Source organism: Podarcis melisellensis (assembly GCF_964234715.1).
Source record: "Podarcis melisellensis genome assembly, chromosome: 13".
NCBI lineage: Eukaryota > Metazoa > Chordata > Lepidosauria > Squamata > Lacertidae > Podarcis > Podarcis melisellensis.
The window spans coordinates 32,339,893-32,361,564 of record NC_138545.1 but is presented as its reverse complement, the minus strand read 5'-3'; the positions used below and the strand labels follow the sequence as shown (position 1 = coordinate 32,361,564).

General features: G+C 45.0%; 1 protein-coding gene across 5 annotated transcripts in view; it reads right to left on the bottom strand.

Moving 5' to 3' along the window:
• SRCIN1 (SRC kinase signaling inhibitor 1) overlaps positions 1-21,672 on the bottom strand; it is a 318,961-nt gene that overhangs the window by 256,792 nt on the left and 40,497 nt on the right. For 4 of the 5 annotated variants that reach the window (XM_081885564.1, XM_081885563.1, XM_081885565.1 and 1 more), the window contains exons 4-5: positions 5,272-5,406; positions 4,198-4,408 (exon numbers count right to left, since the gene is read on the bottom strand). The gene's annotated coding sequence lies outside the window, so the exon portion shown is untranslated. Of the gene's footprint in view, positions 1-4,197; positions 4,409-5,271; positions 5,407-8,015; positions 8,301-21,672 lie in introns of those variants that run through there. The other variant, XM_081885568.1, reaches the window with a different exon arrangement.

Here is a 21,672-nt window from a genome sequence, read left to right as displayed (position 1 = left end):
GAAATAGAGCAGTCTGTGCAAATCACATCCACAGCTGCCTGGAGATAGGAGCCTAGGCATTGTCCTGTTCCAAGCCCTACCCTGCAGGGCTGTTGAGAAGACAAAACGACGTAAAGAGTGCAAAATGTTACTTGAAAGATGCATTTGAAACAGAGAGGACAGAAGAGCAATCAGCGGAAGCTCTACGATCTGCAGCCGTCACTCACAGCGCCCCCACCCCCATCTCCAGATGGAAATTGGTATTGATTTCACTGGAAGGGGCAATTTCATCAGAAAAGAAAATTGGAAGGGGTGATGGGGGTAGGAGAAGGAGATGGAAGAATAAGCTCAATGCAGTTTCTTTGTTGCAATCATTTCCCCCAGATAGCGTGGCAGCTGTCAATCATGCCTTAGCCACTCTCAGTCCATTGTTTGGCAGCTCAGCGTTCTTTTCACATACCATATTTTTCACCCTATAGGACGCACTTTCCCCCCTCCAAAAATGAAGGGGAAATGTGTGTGCGTCCTATGGGGCGAATGCAGGCTTTCGCTGAAGCCTGGAGTGCGCACCGACCCCTCTCGCTCTCCAGGCTTCAGGAAGCTATCTGCAAGCCATGGGAAAGCTGTGCGAAGTCGCGCAGTTCTCCCACGGCTTGTGGAGAGCTGCCTGCACCCCTAAGCCTGGGGGCTCGCTGAGCTCAGCACCCCCCAGGATTTGGGCTTCGCGCAGCTCTCCCACGGCTTGTGGAGAGCTGCCTGTTCTGGGGGCTGGGGTCACGGGAAGCTCACGCTTCTCCCGCCCCAGCCCCGCGCCTGGGGGGGAGAAATAAATTTTTCCCCCTTTATTTCCCCCCCAAAAAACTAGATGCATCCTATGGGCCGGTGCGCCCTATGGGCCGAAAAACACGGTAATTATCAGCAAGGCAGCAGCAAGTTTGGATCTAGTTTTCTAGCCTCGAAGCTGGTCACTCTCCACCCCAACCCCCAACCCGGTTTGCAAGAGTATCTCTGAATTTTTATTTTAAGAAACGCTTCTAGTCCTCAAGCTTGCCTGAAACCTGCAAATACAGACATTTGTAGTGAGTTAAGGAGGGTGAAGAGAACCAAAGGATTATAGGATCTAGCTGAAGATTCTCTAAAACAAGGGAGTCCATCACAAACAGCAGGCAGACAGTTCACATAGGTTATCTGCAACAAGGCATTTATTTTAGAAGTACTCTTTTATGTGCAATTCCTTGGTCGCTTCATGCCTATGAATATGGGTGCCTATTGGATTGCATCATGTGAGGCAATTGGTAGGGAGCATACTGAAGTGCTGCAGAAGACAGCACTTTGTTTGCACCCTACTGACTGGAGGAGATTGTTAAATGAACAGAAGGCACTATCATACTGTGTTCCCGGCTGGAGGGAAGCTCGTTTTCTTTTGGCAACATTATGTGGGATAATTAATCCCGGGCTTAAAGTGAATATAAGCAGGCTTTCTGTGTCTGCAACTTGCCACTGACCTCACTCTAGTAACCTGGTTCTACAAAACAAATGAAAAGGTTCATCCCATGTAGAGGGTTGTTTATGCGACATTTTCGTGCGCATAAAATGCAATGCCATCATTCCTCCATAGCAACCCTGAAAGGTAGGGCACCGCTCCTAATTATTTTAGAAGGGGGAGAATGAAGGCTGAGAGAGGAAGAAGATGGCCTGCTAGACACCATTGGACTTAACTGGTCATACTTCCAGGTAGACTTACATAAGATTGCACTGTTAGAAGGCATTTACTGGGCTGATGCATCAGGAGGGAACTAAACCCAAGTCAGAAACCAATCATTTTGTTTGTTATTTCATGTCAATCTCAAAATAGATGAAGAAGGAGAGGTTTATCAAAGTCTTGACAATCCTTACAAGAAATGCCCTCTTTTTAGGCTGTGTACACGTCACAGACAACATGACTTCACCCAAAGAAACCTGGAAACTCTAGTATGCCCCTCATGTAACTGAAATTCCCAGCACCCTTAAACTACAGTTCCCAGTTTAACCCAGAAAACATTACGCAAGGCCTGCAAACGTACAGCCCACTGCTGTTAAACCTACGGCCTGCCATTTGTATGCAGCATGTCAGCCAGGTATTTGTTATTTATTTTGAATAGCAAATGTTTATACTCCACCTTTCCCTTTATAAACTAATTTTCAAGGCAGCTTAGAACAAAATTCATAAAACAATGAAACCACGAACAGTAATAAAATAGCAGCGCAAGACTAAAAGCAGCAGCCATAAAGAGACATAAAAGGTGCACTATTGTTAATTAAAAGCTGGGGAGAAGCAAGGCAGTCTTGGCATGGAATCGAAATAAAATACAAGGCTGATTTAACAACTTGGCTAATAGCCTGAGGCTGTGATCATGAACTCTGGCAGAAAAGAGACAGAGTATTGCCCATCTCCTCTGCCTTTCCACTCGGTTCCATGCTAGCCACCACAGAAGGGAATGGAAGAGAGTAGGTGGAGCAATCTGTCCTTCCTTAACCAACCCACTGGGTAGGAGTCCTTCTTTTCCTTTATTTCATTTTCATACTAATCTAAGAAGCCAGCAGCTCAAGTTTCATTGCCGGCCAAGGAGGAGGGAGCTTCCCCCTCTGTGGCCAGCATGGAATCGCAGGCTATTTGCCCCTCAGCAGGCAAGCAAACATTTTTGAATGTTATTAAATTCTGTGGGCAAAGCTGATCTAAAGGGCAATAAGGCTGGCCTGCCAGGAGCTCAGTGGACCCCTTGATTTTGCAGCACCATCTTTGTAGAGTGCCATAGACAGCCAAGGGGCCTTGAGTCAAATGCGTGAGCCATGCAACATAAGACGCTGTTGACTCTTCCATATCCCATCACCTTGCACAAGATCAAATGCTCTTGTAGGAATGCCCTTGTTCATTCAACAAGGGTGTGCAGAGAGGTATTCATAGTGAATGTTCCATTGGGGGCTCGCCAAGGCCAGAGCCTGGGCATCTTCTAAGTAGGGCTGTATGAATTTAGGATCCTTAACAAGGCTCTGGGGCATTTAAGCCACATAGGTTGGTTGGGAAGCATGGAGATGACAGTGTAGAAGCCAAAGGCAAGTGGAGCTGAACAGGATTCTCGATTGCAAAGTGACGGGGGGTTCTGTGCTCAGTACAGTACAACTCCTTCCCCTGATTAGTAGAAGAAGAAGAAAATGCATGATACACAGAATTCAGCTTTTCTTGCGGGGGAATGTTGTTGCTGATATTTTTCCCTTTTCTCTCTGTCCTTTAGCACAGAGTAAGTACAGCCCTGCTTATGTCCCATCCTACTAAGATCAAACATCCTCTTAGCAACAGCAGCTATGCACGACTTTCAAGACAGCCAAGGACACATGGAGAGGCTTTCTTCGTGACTGTCCTGAAGTAATAAAACTCTCTCCCCCCAAAAAACATTCTTTTTTCCCCCTTTTCTTTTCTTTTTTGAAGCTCACCCCATAGGGTGATGTTTGGGGTTTGGGTATAACTCCAATGAAGTAATAATAGTGTTTTTTTCATCTACTATGATTTTTAAAGTTTATGTGGTATTGGCTTTTAACATGATACAGTAGTTTACTTTTGCTTTTTAAACCCATTATTGCCTGCCTTTAACCTTTTGGAGGGGAAAAAGCATAATAATAAGAACAACAACAACCGTAAATTATTATGAAACACAATCTTCTATTGTGCTTTTGAATGTTCAGAGATTGTTCATGCATTACTTTTGTTGCAATAAACAACCCAATAAGACAGGTGAGTATTATTATCCCCATCCTGCAGATGGGGTGTGTGGAGGCTGAAATAATATTGGGCACCCCAAGACCGCCTAGGCAACATACAAACCAGGGGCTGCCTGATTCATCTCTCAGTCTCTTAGCGACTATGCCGCACCAGAAAGAAATCCAAAGAGAAAGTTCTCAAATGCCTATTTCAAAGCACAGCGACAACACATTAGCTCCACCTATCCACCAAGCCCTTTATTTTAAAAGGGCAGGTCCTCGTTTCTGAACTGCAAAGTTCAAACAGATCTGGGAGAAGTGACAGCCCGGCTCCACAGCATTTTTCTCAAGGTAAGATATGGAAACACAGCACAGGTGCCTCTTGCCACCTCCACTCATTTTCACATGAATTATACCTCTCCCACCCTTTGCACCTCTTCGCCGCTCCAAGCCATGCACTACTAAGCAAAACTGGTTACTCACCTCACGAAAGGGACAGTCAAGGTAACGCAGACTGGCGCTGGGCTCCGCTTTGAAGTCCCGGTGAGCGGAAAGCAGGCCTGAAAAACTGGGGTGCCTTTGTCTTCTTTTTCCCCTCCCGGCATTTGGTACCTGTAATTTTAGGAGCGCGTTGAGACAGGTACATACGGCGTTTGCTCTTCTTGGGGCTTCCAAGGAGATCAGGTATCCACCTCTGGGAAAAGCACACGGCGAGAATGAATTAGAGAGAGGGGGGTAGGGAGGAGGCTGATTGGTGTGGGGAGGTCTTCCCTGGAGGAAGCTTCTCCATCACTAGAAAGCAGGTGTGTCTCTGGGTGGAGGTGCTTGAAACTCCCATTGCTTCTCTCCCCCCGCCCACCCTCCCTCACACAAACACACTTGTTTTAAGAACAAGCAAAGTGAAAAGGAAATAAATCAATGAATAATTGAAAAGATGACCATTGATCTTTTTACATCCTGGCTGTCTAGACCTGGCTGGCACACACAGAAAGAGAGCAAGTGAGAGAGAAAGAAAGAGGGGCCCAGAGAAAGGGATTACTTCTAAAAGGTTTGTTCCAGGTCCTCAGCAAGGAAATGTTCACAAAAAGGAGGCATATTTTAGACACCAGAAGAATCGGCCAATTCAATCAGCCTCCTCCATTCCATCAAGATCACATCCCTCTTCTAGTCGAGACTTCCCTGTTGGCACCAAGAAGGATATTCTCCCTTCTGGCTACAGGGGTGGGGAGTCTTAGGCCCAGGGGCCAAATGTGGCCCTCTAGGCTTCTGTTTTGGGCCTTTGGAACCCTAACCAACCAGGCCACACCCCTTACCGGCCCTGCTTCACAGCCCAAGTGTTTATGCCCAGCTGGAATTTGTCCCTGAACTCTGATTGTACTCCTCGGCTGCCTGGATGGAGGATAAAGAGGGGTGTGTGAATATGTGGCCATCTCCCCTGATCTCACTGCCCCCTCTTCTGTGCCACCCCAGCATGCAACAGTGCTGCCACTGCTACGCCACACATTCCCTCACGTAAAACTGCTGCATGGTGCACTGCTCCGCATGTCATCGCACTACCTCTGAGGTTTAGAGCGCTGAGATCCATAAGGCCAGGGTTGCTGATGGTTTCTGAACCGAGGGATACATTCGGAAAGCAAAGAAAGAAACTCTTGTGGTCGGTACCAAATACTCATTTCACAGAGAAGTGGAGACCTAAAAAAAAAAATTGATCACCCTTAACCACAGGATAATAAAGCAAACAAAATAAAATAAAAACACCAACCACTTTTAATTTTGTTTTTTGTTTTTATATTTCCAGTAGGGTCCTGCACCTCCCTTTGCTCTTCTGAAGGCTCAACAGAAATTAGGAAAAGAAAAGTATGCAAAACAAGCAAATACATGCAGATTTGCTCAATTTGCATAGTACATACAAGCTGCGAAACTTGATGGGAGGCTTCAGATTTGATATTTCTTTAGTTCAAAGTATACCCAAGATCTGACTGTAATGCAGAAAGAAAGGTGGGAAGGAAGATTCTGAAAACCTTCTGAGGTTTCTTCTGCATGAGTCAAGGCCCTTTGAAAAATCTGCAAAAGCTTCCAAAGAGTACAGGAGCTTTTGTTGCTTTGGCTAGATCCTTAGGATAGAGTTATGGAAAGAGATGAGAAGAGAGTTATAAGTGGCTGTTTTTAATGGCTAGCCCTCCACAACCTGTAAGGGCTAGTTGCATGTTTCCACAGAAGACAAGGCAGATTAACACGCCTGTGTCCACAACACTGTTGTCAGGGTGCGATTACAGGGATGACAGTATAACCAAGGGACAGATGCGTGTGGGAAGCTTGTGTGGGAAGACTTTATAAATATATAGCCTCTTTTAAAAAAACATGAGTCACTCCGAACTTGCTTTTACCCGTTCCCAAAACATACAATTTCTACTTCTGCTACTTCAGATAAGACACCTTTCATGCACTTTTTAACCCACCCATCCCCTGAATTGCATATATGTGGCTGGGCAAAGGAAGGTGAGCCTTATTCACAGACAGATCAAAACATTTTGCTGACCAGTGTGGCTGATCCACACAATCGTAGGGTGCTTCCAGCCAACCTCTTTATGGAACGTCCATCTGGATTGGTTTGCAAGGAGATTAGACAACGGCATCTGTTTAAAAAGCCATTGCTCTCACTTGTTTGCAGGGAGCTCAGACGACGCTGTGTCATTCTGCACTTTCTAGCACATTTTCCCATCATTTTACTTCATAGCAAAGAGTCCATTTTGTGGCGGGGGCAGGGGGAGAAGGCTTGTTGAGCAAGAGCTCCCAATCCACTGTAACTGTGATACCTGAATCTGCCAGCATGCGACTGAATCTGACGCGCAGCGTAAATTAATAATGCAGAGTTTTAAAGAATAAAAGCTTTACTGAGTTAAAATAAACTTCTTCATAAACAACATGGTTCCAAACAGTTTGACTGAGATTACATACAGACTCTGTTCATAGCTGAAACAGACAGACTCTCACTGGCATCTTACAGAGAGCACAAAAGAGAAACTGGCTACCAAGTTTTTTCAGTCAGAGTGACTCAAGTTAGCAGTTAGGCCCGAATAACTTTAGTAGGCCCAAATGACTGTGCAGTCCCAGCACTTCCCAGCCTGCTTTGCTGCTTCTGCTCTCATGTGTCTTTGTCACATGACAGAATCCTACCCCCAAATAGTGACAGTCTGGAAGTGACCTCCGAAAGTGGGGAGCACCTCATGCTGCAGCATGGTGGAAGCTAAGCAGGGATTTGATTGATGTAATGGTGGGCTAGAAACCCACATATTTGTGGTGGTGTAACTACAACATAAGGAAAACGTGTAGCACATTATTCATTTGAAATGGGACAATTTCACTTGCATACACATCATGGTCATGCTTCTCTCAACCATCCAGTCAATGAAACCATCACACCAGTAAACAACACTCCAAATCTCACAAGCAAATGCATCTACCCTCGTCGCCCTGAAGACTCCGCTTTCAGATACTGTTTTCTGACATGGCTCCCTTAACTGCTGCATGATAAGGAGGAATGCAAAAGGGAAATTGCTCTATTTCCTCCATACTGGGGAACAGCTATTTATGCTCAGTTCCTGCCCGTCACAGAGATAACTCAGAGTCTCCTAGGAAAAGGACAGCAACCCTAATAGTGGGGGGTATTCTGTTTTGCTTCTCTAAAACAAAGGTCCCTATTTGCATTGGATGTGGCTGCTCTGCACATCTAAACTGGGTTTTGAAGTGTCATAGGCTGCACACACACACACACACACACACACACACAGAGAGAGAGAGAGAGAGAGAGAGAGAGAGAGAGAGAGAGAGAGAGAGGTGTGAAGTGGTTGGACAAAGACCTGGGAGACCTGGGTTCAAATCCCCATGAAGCTCACTGAGTGACTTTGGTCCAGCACTGCCTCTCAGCCTACCCTACCTCCCAAGGTTGTTGTAGGGATTAAAGGGAGAAAGGGAGAACCATATATGCCAACTTGAGCTCCTTGGAGAAAAACGGGAGATATTAACTAACTAACTAAATAAAAAGAAAGCACATTATTGCCCCCAAAGAATCCTGGGCACTAAAATTTACTGCTCACAAAGCTACAATTCCCAGTAACCGCACTGCCCAGAATCCTTTGAAGGGAAGAATGCCCTTTTAATGTGTTTTAAAGTTATAGTGTGCACACAGCCATACCTCTGCTTTGCAACCCCCATATAGTTTTGTGAGGACGCTATGAATTGCTTCAAGCGGTAAAGAGATCCCAGTCCCTTACAGGGCTGCAAGTCCCAAGCTTACTTACTCTGGAGCCATTACAGCTAAGCAGGTCTGGACGCCTGTTTACTTTTGCAGTGTACACAAACCCAGGGAACAAATTGCCTTGAGCTCCCAGCGAGCCCTTTTGTTTTTGATGCAGGCTTGAAATATCACTGCGGTGAACAGTGCTAGCTTTAACACATAGTTCCACAGGCTGAGCAAGGCGTTCTGAGAAACATGGTGTCGCTGCCAAAACCAGGATCCCTGGGTCAGGTAAGGTTCTCCACTTCCACAAGGTGTGATTAAATTGTCATCTGAGGCCATCACGCTGTGCTTTTCCCTACTAGCAGCAGCCAATGATGCATGGTGTTGGGAAAGACGCAGAGTGATGATGTCACAAGGGTACGTTTCACTACACGCTACAGAGGCTGAAAACTCAATAGGCCCTTTCAGATGCAGCAATCCTAGCTTGCTAAACTATCATTTTAACAAGCCAGAAATAACTGTAGGGCCCACACGTTCTCCCCTTCCGTCATCTCTTCCTTTCATGTTCCAGCTTCAGCGTCTGATTCTGGTCAGAGTTGCTTAAACTGCATTTTCCTGTTAATGTCCAAAATGGTAGCTTAATGTTGGTTTACGAAGCAAAGCTCTTTCCAAGCTGTTTTGTAACAAGCTGCAGGATTGGAAGAACTGGCTTCGGCTCCAATTCAGTTTCCAATTCAGCTGGCTATCTCCCGCGCCTCCCCACCTTGTCCTTGACTACCCCACCTTGTCCTTGACTACCATATATATCACCCCTCTCACCGGTCATCGCAAACCTGTACATGGAACACTTTGAAACCAATGCTTTAGACAAGTCAGAACACAAACCCAAACTTTGGCTCAGATATGTTGACGACACCTTTGTAATTTGGCCACACGGGAAGGAAAAACTGGATAGCTTCCTCACACATCTCAACAGCCTACACCCCAAAATACAATTCACTATGGAAATAGAAGCCAACAACCAACTTCCCTTCCTTGACGTCCTAATCTACAAAAAACCTGATGGCTCCCTAGGACACACTATCTACCGGAAAAAAACACACACCAACCGCTACTTACATGCACAATCACACCACCACCCTGCACAAATAAACTCCGTAGCCAAGACTCTCATCTCCAGAACCAAACGCCTGGCTGACAAAGACCACTTGACAACTGAGTTACAGAATCTCTCAAATGTGTTAATTGCCAATGGATACCAGCAAAACAGGGTTACGAAGCTAATCCAAAAAGAAACACCCCCCAAAAACCAAGACACAGAAGAAAACAATGGCATGGCCCTCCTTCCTTATATCAAGGGCACTACAGATAAAATTAGCAAAATCCTCCATAAACACAATATCAAAACAGCCTTTTGAACCAACCAAAAAATAGCCAATATCCTCAGAAACCCCAAGGATAAAATCCAGTTGGAAAACCAAGGGGTCTATGAAATACCCTGCAAAGTCTGCCCAGCCACGTACATTGGACAAACAAACAGACGAATAAATGCACGTATCGCAGAACACAAGAATGCCGTCAAAAAAGAAGAAAAAACTTCCTCTCTTTTCCAACACATGAAAGAAACAGGACACGAAATTAATTTTGCAGATTCCAAATTGCTCTTTAACATGGAACATCACCACAAGAGAATAATCATGGAAGCCATCGAGATAGAGAAACACCCTCACAACATGAACAAGCGTGACGACACATCCCGCTTGCCAGACATCTGGAAATTAGCCCTCCCCACAAAAACTGACACCAGATCCAGAGGCACACAGAACGCTATCACCAATCAACCACACCAGACCCAAACCCAGACCCTCTCCACAGATAAATTACAGACACCATCCAGTAGCCAAACCATGGTGGCACCTCCGGATGCTGCACCCCCCTGCAATCCCTACACAGATCTGGCTGACACAGGCCACAAAACCACAGCTCGCCCCTATACACGAAGCCAAGCCAGAGCACAACTAAGTGCAGTACAGCCATCTTCTCAGAAAAACTCTTCACAAAGTTCAAGAGGTCAAGACACAAAGACTTTAGCAACTAATCCACACCTAATGACCCACCTAAGTGGTACTCAGGATATCACTCAAGAAATCACTCAAGATATCCCTCAAGTAATTAAGGAACAAAAGAAGAAAAGGCACACTAGCCTGGGAACTTAACTTCCTCTCTGCCCAGAACATTGGAGGCTATACACCACACCCCCTCAACAGTATTTATAGGAACTCAAACACTGAGATCCTGCTCTGTTCCAGTAACAAGAAGCCGAAAGCACCAGCCTGAAGATGACGAGTGAGACCTCGTCGAAACGTCGCCTAGACACCCCAACTTTTACACGGGAAGACACCCGAGGACACCAAAACCTGCATATATATATATATATATATATATATATATATATATATATATATATGAACCTAAGTAATTTGCATTTCCCAAAACAACATGCGAACCAAACTCAGCCTTCTCCAAATTTTGCAATGCAGTTCTCCATCCAAGTGAATATGTACAAGATGTATTTACTAGGTTAAAGTGCACACAAAAATGCTTATATTAATGAAAACAAGGCACAGATATACATTGTTACATATACATAGGGGGAAATGCATTGGAAAAATGTGTGTATTAGGAACAATTGCATACCAAGGCCCGTACATTAGGAGAAATTGGCACTAAAATGCTGGTGAATATTCATATGGACTTTTTTAAAAAATCACAAACTGATATGGAAATACAAGAATACTCAACTCAAGACTGGATAAATGAGAAACCGAAGGAAATCAAAACTGACAAAGATTCGCATATCCCTTGAGAAAAGGTGTCTGTATCGACGAAAGCTAACAGCATCAGCTGCTGCTAAGCCTATCACAGGGGATATTATTCAGGAGGGTGCACCTGATGTTTGAAACAGTTGACACAATCTTTATATGCAGGGGTGCACATTTCCCAACCTTTTCTCCCCATAAGAGAAGATCAGGTGAGGCTGCCCTAGTTTGTTCTGTTTGCTAGTGAGGAGGGCTTTAGCCACACTTAACTTCCCTCTGTGCTTTCAGGCACGGTCCAAAGCTTCCTGTCTGACTGCTCTTCTTTTGCTCCGGAGCTTTCCCCGTGAAAATCTGTACTTTACTGCCGAATCAGAGCAAACGGCAATCCAAAGAACACCCAAATTGCTATTCGTTGTGCTTCAGCTTTAAAAAGCGGATTTTTGCAGGGAGAGCTCGGGGACAGGAAAAGAGAGTGCTTGGACATCAAGCTTTAAAGCACAGACCTGTGCCTGGAAAGAACAGGGCAAAAGGTTACCGTGGATAAGCCCTGAGAACATCTTTCTTCCTGGCAACCTGCAGAGAAATGGAGCAGGCTGCTCTGTTGTAAAACCCACAAGTAGGGAGGGCAACACCTTGGTGACAGAGGGCACAGTTTGGACACAGTAGATCCCAGGCTCAAACTCTGGCATCTCCAGTTAGAACGGGCCCTGGGTGGTGATGGGAAAGGCCTCTTTCACACCCAGTCTGGAGAGCTGCTGCCGGTCCGAGCAGACAATACTGGCCTATATGGCCAGCCGTAAGGCCGCTTCCTATGCTCCTAAATAGTTGAAGAGCAAGGCGGGTGGAAGAAGCCATACTCTTGGGCTTTCCTTCACTTTAACCTCTCTCAGAGTGGAATCACACATTAAAAAGGAGGGAAAGGCTGCCTCCAAAAACAACAGCTTGTCTGCATCAAGCTCACTCTCCATATATAACACCTACTTCTCTGCCCCAACCAACAACAGCAAATGATGCGGTAGAGGAAGCAGCAGGTAAATAAGCTGGGCATTATGGAGGAGGGAATGAAAGATGCTACTGCCATTTTCTGCAGCAATGTGCAAGTCCTCTGTAATGAGCAGTGCTTCCTGTTTTCAACAAACATGGGGCATGTGGTAACCAAAAAAAAAGAGCCAGTGTGGTGTGGTGGTTAAGAGTGGTAGTCTTGTAATCTGGGGAACCGGGTTCGAGTCTCCGCTCCTCCACATGCAGCTGCTGGGTGACCTTGGGCTAGTCACACTTCTCTGAAGTCTCTCAGCCCCACTCACCTCACAGAGTGTTTGCTGTGGGGGAGGAAGGGAAAGGAGAATGTTAGCCGCTTTGAGACTCCTGAAGGGGAGTGAAAGGCGGGATATCAAATCCAAACTCTTCATTATTATTGTTATTATTATTAGTTTATTCCTCACCTTGCAAAGACTTATAAAGCCCCTCCTCTTGGAAAGTGCCTCACAAGACGAAACATAAATTACACAATTATCAGTCCTAGGTTTCAGCACCAATTTTTTAAAAATAAATAAATTACAATATTAATTAAAGCCGCATGTTTAAAATAGCCATACAACAAGAGAGTTAATGGATGTGGCGTGAAGAACATAACTGGACTCCCCTAATCTTGAGAAACACACTTGAACAACAACAACAAAAACGTCTTTTACCAGCTCGCGCCCCAGCCTCACTGAGCCATGCACAATTACTTTACTCATCGCGACAGCGTATCTATTCTGGGATGGCAAGTGGCAGCGTCTGGCATTTGCAACTGCAGGAAAATGTTTCGGAGGATTGCTAACACAGCTGAGATTTTGCCTGGGAATGTCTGCAAAATGTGCCATTACAGAGTCTGAGAAGTCTGGACATGTTGGCAATCGACCTGTGGCAAGCCAGTCATACAGACACCTGCTAAACGCTCATTTTCGGCATGCCACCATCAGCAGTGCTCTTTGAGCATTTGCTGACTATTGAGGAAAGGGCAAAGTTCAGTGGTGAAGTACAATACTGTTACACACCACCCAAATCTCTGAGCGTGCTTACCCAGGACTTGTTATTTCCTTTTGGAAAATGAGGCACAATGGAGACTGCGGTGTCTTTATGATAGATGGTTTGCTTATATACAACCTGAACCTACAATGGAGGGGTTCACAGCATTAACACGCCAAGTGGTTCTGGTTTCTCCCATAGCCACAATAGCCTTGGACTTAAGCAGACCCCAACCATTACTCTCAAATGTTTCTCTCTCTCCAGCCCGCTGTTTGCTAACTCCATTGCATAACTCCTAACTGCAATAACTGAACTCTAACCTATAACACTGGCATCGAGAGTACTCATCTGCAAAAGAGATTTGGCCTTTATCCTTTGTGATTTCCCCTTTATCTTTTGTGTTGTCTTAATGGCTCACCTAGGCTATCACCTCAAAAGGAAATTATCCTGACTTAATTAGCTTTTAAGGGAGGCGGGTGGCGCTGTGGGTTAAACCACAGAGCCTAGGACTTGCCGATCAGAAGGTCGATGGTTCAAATCCCCGCAATGGGGTGAGCTCCCGTTGCTCGGTCCCTGCTCCTGCCCACCTAGCAGTTCGAAAGCACGTCAAAGTGCAAGTAGACAAATAGGTACTGCTCCAGTGGGAAGGTAAACGGCGTTTCCATGCGCTGCTCTGGTTCGCCAGAAGCGGCTTAGTCATGCTGGCCACATGACATGGAAGCTGTACGCCAGCTCCCTCGGCCAATAAAGCGAGATGAGCGCAGCAAACCCCATAGTCGGTCACGACTGGACCTAATTGTCAGTGGGCCCTTTACCTTTTAATTAGCTTTTAGTACTTTTCAAGCCCCCTAAGATTAAAGAGGTGTTTGACACACAGCTTAATACTCATAGGTCCTGATTAGGTTCTAACGTGCGAATCTGTCACAAAGTTTTAACACAGAGATTAAAATTCTAACACCACCTCGATCTGGAATTTAGGGTGTCTTGCACCCACCAACTCATAAAAATACTTTGCTGCATTCACACTCCTGTTTACTGTGCACTCACTTCTGGGTTCTTAATCTGTGTTCACATGACATTATCCAAAATGCATACATATTCTGTACTTTGTTACAGGATGCTACGGTTTGATGTGTTGTTTCTCAAAGAAGCTTCATGCCAATTGGATTTATTCTTTTTCTTGGAACAGCAGCAAGCCTTTTACCTTAAGAAGAAGAAAGGAGGGAGGCCCTTGACCACTTCAGCCTTTTCATGTTTATTAAAAGTAAGACCTGCCATTGAAAAGTCTACAATTTCTCTTCCCAATATTCATTTGATTATTTTTTTTTGGGGGGGGGTGTTGCATTTTCACCCCACTATAAAAAGATTAGCAAAATGATTCCACCCCGCTTTAACACTGACTTACGGTGATTCTCCGGGGTCCCAGGCAGAAGAGTTTTTCCAGACTTATCTGGGGACATCAGGAATCAAACCTGCGACCTTCTGCATTCAAAACATGTGCTCTGTAGCTAAGCCATGATCCCACCACCTTTACTGGTTATAAGAGTGTGTGTGCACACGCACAAACACACACACTTTTGGTTTTTTAAAATGCCTGCAGCCATAACCAGGCAGCAGATTTTCAGAAAATTAATTATTTTAAATCAAAGCAGGCCCCAGCTTGGAAGAGTGCTTTCCTCCTCCTCTTAACACAGGAGGGATGGCATTTGCTGTGAAAGGTCTGGTTCAGTACCAAAAACAAAAGGAATAAAGCATGTGTGGTTTTTTCCTATGGAACTACTGCTCAGCTGTAACAAAATTCATTCTAATGCAATTGATGAACTGACTGGGTTACGGCTCATGCTGATAATCAGCTAAAGCTGCAATCCTGTGCACACGTACCTGGGTGTAGGTCAAACGGGCTTGTTTTTGAGTAAACGTGTATAAGACGGCACTGGACAATTCCTTGCACAGTTCTGTTTTCCTCTGGTGACATATAGCCAGCTGTTGTGTGAACGGGTCCTTGCTGAGAACCGGAGTTAAACAAGCATTAAGGGTTTGTTAATCTCATGTGTCTGTTTGGGTACATGTGGCTCGGGCAACCAGTCCGCCATCGCCCATGGCCTCATTTCGAGCCTGGATTTGTTGGCCCACAGACATGAAACCTCGGCCCTCCGGGATATGATCAATTGACCCAACCGCTTGGCCCTTGGACCCCGGCAGAAGCTGCAATGACTGCTAAATAATGCATTTGTTGGCAGATGTTGGGAATCAGGACTATTGGGGAAAGCTGAAAGAGCTGCTTTGTTAGGTTTGTTGTTGTGCACTCTCTCCAAAGGTGGGAGTGGGTTGCTTTGTTGCTCATCCCTTTCCATCTGGAACGTGCAGAGCAACCAACAGTCCATCTTTCAGCTTGTCCATAGCTAATTTCCACTGGGAACAAGTGAGCTGGAAAACTCACGTAGATGGAGCTGCATTGAAAGGATGCTGATTCTTTCTCTCCCTCTCTCTCTCCCTCCCCGGCTTTTTTGCCTCCTTTACCCACCGCTCCGTTATTAGCCCTGTAGGCAAAAAGAAAATGAATTGAAGTGTGCTACCTCCTTACTCCATAGTCTCGGATATCGAGAAGGGAGGGAATAAGCAAAGCTCTGTGCCATTACAGGCAGCACGGTTCTTATGGAGGTCTCCATGACCTCAGCCGTAGCACGCAAGCCTCTGTCCCTATTGAGGGCAGGCTGTTCCCCAGTGAACACGGCATATTCAGAGGCATCTAAAGCTCCGAACAGATCTGGCGGCCGATCACAGAAACAGAGAGAAGCTAGGGTGAAGGTGTTTCATATGTGCGTGTGTGTGTAAGTGAGGACATTTCCCATTTTAAACATTCCTTTGAAGGGAGACGTTAAGAACTCTGCCTCGTGATGATCCTTGTAATCTCAGCCCCAGGTAGACATTATAATGATTATATTATAATTTAGCATAATTTGTAAGGCAGCTTACAAATAAAATAGAATAAAATACAACTGTAGCCGTTAATTAAAAAAAAAACCCAGTAGACAAAAAAAATTATACTAAAATACATTACCTAATGACAACCAAACTCATCAGAATAAAATAATGTAAGAGTTTAGCTTTAAAAATCAGAATTGTATCAGGGGCACACACACACACACACACACGTATCATACATCAAAATAGCATTCTTGCCATGTTGAGTATGGGTCTCTAAAACTTTGGCCTGTGCTTAAATGAAATTGCAGACTACCTAGGTGTCAGTAAATGTGAGAAAACCTATGCCTCCAATCAATAGAAAGAACAGGAAATTCAGGGGAAATATTTGTTCATTTGGCCTATTTTTATCCCACCCTTTAGCACAGGTGCTCCCAGAGTGGCTAAGAAAGTGGCTAAGTTAAAATAACAATCATGAAATGAAAGATGAATAATAATAAATAGACCAGTCACATTTAAAAAACAACAACCCCCCAATGATGAACTAAAAGTTTTTAAAGGTTGAGGGAAATGAAAATATCTTCACTTGGCATTGAAAAGAGGCCAGAGACTATGGTAGGCAATCATCCATCGGGAGGGCAGTCCCAAAAGCTCTCTTCCCAGTGACCACCTGCCTGGATTCAGCTGAAGCCTTTAAGTCTTCAAACCATTAAGGGTAAGCACCAGCACTTTGAACTGTGGTGAGAAGCAGCCAATAAAGCTGTTGGTAAACCAGTAAGATATGTACGCAACAGCAGGCCCCAGTTAGCAGCTGCAACAGTTTAGACTAAACCAGTGTTTCCCAGTCTTGGTTCTCCAGCTGCTTATGGGCTACAGTTCCCATCATCCATGACAACTGGTCTTCCTAGCTAGGGATGATGGGTGTTGTAGTCCCAAAACAGTTTGGGAAACCCTGGACTACGCTTTGCAGGCAGTTTCCAAAGGCAGCCCCACATACAGCAAGTAGCAGACTAGTCTAGTCTGGAGTTCACCAAAGAATGGATAAATGCATAGGAGCGGCTGCAGTATGGGCATCCAATGGCAAAGCTAGATCAGTGAAGATCCTGCCCCCCCCCCCCAGATGGCGAATATAATCTTGTAGGAGGGCAACCCTGACCAGGACAGATTGAGCATGACCTCTCCAGTCAGGCCAACCAACAAAAACAGCATCTCTGTCTTCTCAGGATTGAGCTCCAGTTTATTGGCCCTCAACCAGTTCATTACTGACCCCAAGCAGGAATATTTATAACTGGCTTCAGATTTTTGAAATGAGCACATACAAATTCTAAGCATGTACCGCTCTGAGGTGCAGGAGTGAGTTAGGGCGTGTTCTTGTGAAATACTGTACACTGTGGAACTTGGCTATGGAAGAGGGCACCGCATGACAGCATGCTGGATTAGATGAGCTTCAGCTACATCTTCCAAGAGTCTATAATTCCGAGGTTTGTTTGGTTTTCTTTCCCAGCCCCCTCCGCAATTAGAACCAGCAAAATCCTCCCTTCTGCTCCATGTTTTGTTGGCATTTCCGTGATGCTTCTCTCAGGGCTATTATCAAAAGCTCTCTTTTCCTTTTGGTGGATTTTGATGGACAGGCCCCAGGGAGCAGGTCGGAATGTGCCACGAATTTATCAGCTTCCCACCGATGGCCCGGCATGCTAGCGTTAAAGAGATGGCATTATCTTTTATCATACGGTGGCCAAGTTCCCTCCCCGCCCCCCCGCCTCCGCTTAGCATTGCGTGGGCAAAAGGATGGCTAATGCATAATGTATGGCGAGAGCTTAAAAGAGGGACAGAGGAGGAGGGTGGGAAATATGAAGTACGGATGCTTAATATCCCCCCCCCCCAAAAAAATGAAGTGTTGTGCCCTTAAGTCAGCCCAGAAGACTTCCTCCTTGATCCCAATTATGTGGGGGCTGATTGCAAGGTTGCTCCAGCTTTTTGAGAAGCCCATGAACAATCTGGTGTAGGATGACTTATGCACTGTCTTAGGGGTGTGTTGTATGTGTTGAGAAATAGAAATATGGCCACTGAGAGTCAAAGAATCATAGAATTGTAGAGTTGGAAGGGTTCCCGAGGAACATCTAGTTCAAGCCCTTGCATTGCAGGACTATGGGAGCTATTGGGTTGTTGTTTTTATTTTTATTATGTATTTTGTGGTTTTATATCTTGATTCTATTCTGTGAACTGCCCAGAGACCCCCGGGGAAAAGGGCGGTATATAAATTCAATCAATCAATCAATCAATCAATCAATCTATAAAGCAGCTATCCCATACGGGGATTGAACCTGCAACCTTGGCGTTACCAGCAACACACTCTAACTAACTAAGCTATCCAGGCTGACCAGGTGAGTACAGCATTCCTTTGAAAGGTAGATCAGGGTGAACAATTGGCCCAAGATCATTCAGTTACTTTTTTTAGGGCTCTCTCTCTCTCTCTCTCTCTCTCTCTCTCTCACACACACACACACACACACAGAGAGAGAGAGAGAGAGAGAGAGAGAGAGAGAGAATGAATCTAACACACTAACCACTGCACTAGGAGTGTGGAATTGTTTCCAGTCTGAGGGTTACTACATTCCCTCCCTGGTAATTTCCTGAGGGCCATAGATCAAAGCTGAAGCATCTGCTTTGCCTACAAGAGATCCAGGTTCAGTCCCCAATATCGCCAGGTTCAGCTGGGAATGTCCCCAGAAAACTGCGTAGGAAATACTGAGCAAGATGGACTGATGTTGTGACTTGGTAAAAGGCAGCTTCCCATGTCCCTATGTCTCTACCCCTGGAATAATAAACTGTTAGGCGGAGTCAGTCTGACCAGAGAGACTAGAGGGCCTATCTCCTCTGCTTAGGAAGCCCAGCAGCCTGTGATAGCTGGCCACTGACGACATCAGGCTGAAGGACCCACGTATGTTTAGCCTAAAGAAAAGAAGATTATTGTGAAAGGAAATATGCTGACAGCACCTTCATTTATTTCAAAGGGTACTGAGAATAAGACAGAAATCACTGGGCTTAAAAAATCACAGGAGGCTAGATCTATGCCAACACTTTAGAAAGTAACCCTTTCCAACCTAAAAAGCAGCTCCCAGCAATGCGAATAACCCGTTTAGATCATTTCCCCCCCTGAGATTTTCAGGAAAAGGCCTATCAGTAGTTGTCAGGCATACTTTAAGTGTACGATTTCCCTTTTTAAGGAAAAAGGACAAAAGCTGGCGTGACCTGATATCTACAAGCACCTAGAACAGACTACAGTGGTACCTCGGGTTAAGTACCTAATTCGTTCCAGAGGTCCGTTCTTAACCTGAAACTGCTCTTAACCTGAAGCACCGCTTTAGCTAATGGGGCCTTGTGCTTCTGTTCTTATCCTGAAGCAAAGTTCTTAACCTGAGGTATTATTTCTGGGTTAGTGGAGTCTGTAACCTGAAGCGTATGTAACCTGAAGCGTATGTAACCCAAGGTACCACTGTAATTCAGGACTCATCTGCCTTATACATTTAAATCATACTACTTTGAACAGCCATGGCTTCCTTCAAATAATCTGGGGAACTGAACTATGTCAAGGGTGCCAAGAGGAGATCCTTATTCCCCTCACAGAACTACAGTTTCCAGAGATGTTTAACAATCAATACTTATTTCCCAGTAAACTCTGGGAATTGTAGTTTTGTGAGGAGAATAAGGGTCTCCTCTCGGCACCCTTGACAAACTACACTTCCCAGGCAAACTTCCCATTGGGGGAAGCCATTGCTGCCTGAAGTGGGATACTGCTTTAAACATACAACCGTACCTTGGATCCCAAAAGCCTTGGAACTCAGACGTCTTGGCTCCTGAACGCCACCCACCTAGAAGTGACTGTTCTGGTTTGTGAACGTTCTTTTGGAACCTGAACATCTGACAGGGCTTCCTGTAGCCAATCAGAAGACGCGATTTGGTTTTTGAATGTTTTGGAAGTCAAACTGACTTCCAAGGTACGACTGTATTGTGTAGACAGGGCCTAAATCTGCAATCTCCCTTCTTCAGACTAACAAATGCATGGCGGATAAAGCTATCATCAGCAGTTACTAGTCACAATGACTATGTAGTATCTCCATTATATACCATTTGGTGGGGGTCACAGGTGGGCTGTTGTACCTATGTCCTGCTTCTGGGCTTTCCAGAGGCAACAGGTTGGCCACACAGAGAACAGAACGCTAGACTAGATGGGCTTTTGGTCTGATTCAGAAGGTCTCCCAATGCAGCCCTCAAGCCTTCAATGTGCAATATCATCATCGTTGAAATGTATATATGGCCCTTCATCCGAAGATCTCAGGGCAGTTCACAACATACAGAATAAAAGCACCACATAAATAGTTAAACAAAAGCAAAACAAAAAAATACCCCCCTCCCACAAACATATTTAAATGGTCATAGTACATTAATAAGCCCAAAGCCTGGTTGAAGAGGAACATTTTCGCCTGGCACCTAAAGATGTATAATGAACCTCCCTGAAGATAGCATCCACAAACAGGGAATTGCTGCAGAAAAGGCACTGCCACCCTCCGGACCTCATGGAGGAGGCACATGAAGAAGGGCCTCAGATGATGATCAGAGTCTGGGTTGGTTTATATGGAAAGAGGAGGTACCTGAGGTAGGGCGGTCCTGAGCTGTTCAAGACTTTATAGGTCAAAACCAGCACTTTGAATTGGGCACAGAAACTAATGAGCAGCCAGTGCAGCTGGGTCAGGATTGGTGTAATATTCTCAAACTGTCTTGCCCCAAAGAGCAACCTGGCTGCCTAATTCTGCACCAGCTGAAGATCCCAAACCATCTTCAGAAGCAGCTGTACGTATAATGTACTGCAGTGATCTAACCTAGAGGTTGCCAGAGCATAGACTTGTGATTCCCCCACCCCTTCACTCTTGAACTGTTTTAAAATTTAGCATGCAAAAGAGCTCTGTAGAACTCAAAAGCTCACTCTTTTCTTTTCTTTTACATTCTGGTCGGTTCCTAATAATGGTACTGTCCAATTATGTATTGTGGAGGCTTTTTTTCTTAATGGATAAACATGGCTGCCTTTGTTTTCTTCCACCTTCCATTGAAGATGGCAAATTCTCCCTCCTTTCAGTCCTTTAAAGAATGAAAATCGGAATAATGGGAACTATTAGTAGAGCAGAAGCTGCAAGAGAAATTCTGGACTTCTGGGTTCACATTCATATCCCCTGCCCTTTATGGAAATCACGTTTCCCCCCTTCTTTCGCCTCTAGCCTGCAAGATGGAGAATAATTATCCCTCTCACAAGGGAGTCGGGCAGGCTCATTAATGGTTTGCAAAGTGCTTTGCCAATCATCAGACAAGGAAGGGCAGAACGCAGGTAATTATTTTTAGCCACTGAAGGAGAGCTCAGTTTCTAGAGGTGCCACATGCTGGAAGGGTCCCCCGCCCCCTTCCCTCTTTTTCTCCTCTCAGTTAGGCGCCTAGAGCAGCTGAGGACTCCTGGGTGTCTGCGTATCCCTTCAAACAGAAATACTGTTTCTTGGCCTTCTGGCAAAGATCATGTGCAAACCAGCAGGTTTTATATCTATATCTTTCTCGCCTTGGTGACTCTACACAGAGGGCAGGCTGTGTTGGTGTGTTCAGGAATGGTTTGAAAATGTATTTTTGGTAAAGGTCCCTGAACGCTGTTGAAAAAAATATCAGGGATGATGATGATAATAATAATAATAATAATAATAATAATAATAATAATAATAATAATTTATTTATACCCTGCCCATCTGGCTGGGTTTCCCAGCCACTCTGGGTGGTTCCCAACAGAATATTAAAAATGCGATAAAACATCAAACACTAAAAACTTCCCTAAACAGGGCTGCCTTTAGATGTCTTCTAAAAGTCAGATACAGTGGTACCTCGGTTTTCGAATGCCTCCGTAGTCGAACGTTTCGGAACTCGAATGCC